Source organism: Cynara cardunculus, assembly GCF_001531365.2.
Source record: "Cynara cardunculus var. scolymus isolate 2C chromosome LG 13, CcrdV1, whole genome shotgun sequence".
Taxonomy (NCBI): domain Eukaryota; kingdom Viridiplantae; phylum Streptophyta; class Magnoliopsida; order Asterales; family Asteraceae; genus Cynara; species Cynara cardunculus.
This window is the reverse complement of record NC_037540.1, coordinates 34,140,773-34,143,161: the sequence shown is the minus strand read 5'-3', so window position 1 is coordinate 34,143,161 and position 2,389 is coordinate 34,140,773.

Here is a 2,389-nt window from a genome sequence, read left to right as displayed (position 1 = left end):
AAAATACATTTATTTATCAATCTTCATCGGTATCCCATGTCGGATTGACTTGAAGAGTTCCGATCTCTTAAATTCTTCTAATAGCCTCTTGGTCTTCATCGGTAAATTACACCGTAGATCTCTTTGTTTACTCATAATGTGGTTGGTCCTCTTTCAAAATATGTACACTACGTCTATATGGTTGCGTTTCATTACGAGTTAGGTCCATGTTCCTAACAAAGTTAATGCCAACCCATTAACTTAAGCGTAAATTGGTAAATTTACCTTTTTATCTATTTTTTAATTAAAAACTAAAAGATTATATATTAATATATTTATTATAAATTACGTATATATACATATAAATATATATATATATATATATATATCAACAAATATGTGATAAACCCATAAGAACCGATATAAAAATATTTCTTTTACTTGATTTTTTTTTATCAAAACCAATGATTTCACACATGTTATGTTCACCTTGTGAAAAAATTACATGTGGAAAAAAAATTGGTTCACCCAGTGAAATGAAAAATACGCGTAAAAAATATTCACATGAGAAACAAATGCTTGTAATACTATCATATTATGAAACAAATATATGTGAATCAATATTTTAAATCCTAGCATTTGATGAAAAAGTCTTATGTAAAAAGATGTTTTTGTATCAGTTCTCACAAATTTGTAACATATTTATTGTTCTCATTTGAGTTTGTAATATATATATAGGGCCAAGATCAAACGTTAATTAAAGTTTTGTGTTAACTTTGTTAACCGATCTTGGCCATCCAATCTTAAAATAAACGGTCAAGATTAATAGTGATAAAAACTTAATTTTTAAAGTTCATTTTTTTTTAAATCCTAGTGAACAAGGATGAAAGGGGCTTTTTGGGAAAAATATTTAACTTTTCAAACACGACATCTATCAAATCAACAGTTATGTATTACTCCTCTCAAAACCGTCGGTCATCACCATATTGTTCGCTCATCAAAGGGCTGGAAATCTGGTTCAACATCTTCATCAAGCAATGGCTTAGTTGGGAGGATTTTCCGTTGATCACAACCCATTACGAGGTATGTTAGCAAAATTTAGGGTTTTTATTATCCTTTGATGAATAAAAACGCTCGATAACTTAGGATTTCTAACTTCAGTTAGGAAGAAAAGTGAACAAATAATAAAGAGGACTTAATTCTCAAAATTCAAAAACACCATCGACACCCTTGTTGATGTCGATGCAGAGCTTGAAGTGAAGAAAACGGCTGATGCAGAAAGTATAGAACAAGCCGTAAGACAAGGGATGGACTTGGAAATCGTAGCTACCCACGGAACCACGGGTAAACTACTGCAATGTTATGATTAATGTACATTGTTGTTGTTGGGTTCTTGTTTAAGGATTTGATGGATCATTTTTCTAAAGAGGTTGAAGTTGGTTCATGATTGATTTTCAGTTTTTAGGGTGCAGTTTAAGGTGAAGTTTATTATAATTTTTTACATATAGCATTTTAGGGTCAATATGTGTTCATATTTTGGTCCAAATGCACATATATGCAAACCAGGGTTCGTATTCGAGACAAGGGTTCATACATGGAATTTTGTATTGGTAATTGTGACAACTGGTTCATATTGTTTGGGGGTTGTTCACATGGGTGTACATGTGTTCATCTCATCGATATGTGTTCATACAGTCACATATTTTCATCATCTGTATTATGTTCATATGTTTCACACAATGTTCATATATGTTACCACCTGTACGTATGTGTCAATTTATGTTATCAAGTTACACAAGGGTTCATATAGCTATAATTTTGTTCAAAAAATAAAGAAGGGATCATATATAACAGGAGATGTGTTTGTATGGTTGTCCGAAGGTTCACATTGCTGAATTTCTGTTCATATCGTGTTCACAAGTGTTCATCATATATAAGTTGTATGGGTGATTTTATATTGTGTTAAGTAGCAGACATATAAGATGAATTGTAATTGATGTATAGGTTTTAAATTGTAACACTAGCTAAATGATGCATTCATTATGTGTACATCTTTTGCCTATTACAATCATAATCATTTTGATTATGTATATGCAGTAGGTTAGGCTCAATATGTGTTCAAATTTTGGTCCAAATGCACATATATGCAAACACGGGTTCGTATTCGAGACAAGGGTTAATTAATACATGTAATTTTGTATTTGAAATTGTAACAACTGTTCATATTGTTTTGGGGGTTGTTCATATGGGTGTAGATTTGTTCATCTTCATCAATATGTGTTCATACAGTCACATATTTTCATCATCTCTGTTATACCATTATATTTGGACTGAATACTTTTGTAGTTGTTCACACATTGTTTATTCCTTGTTCACAAAGATGTTCGTATTTACTCAATAATACACACGT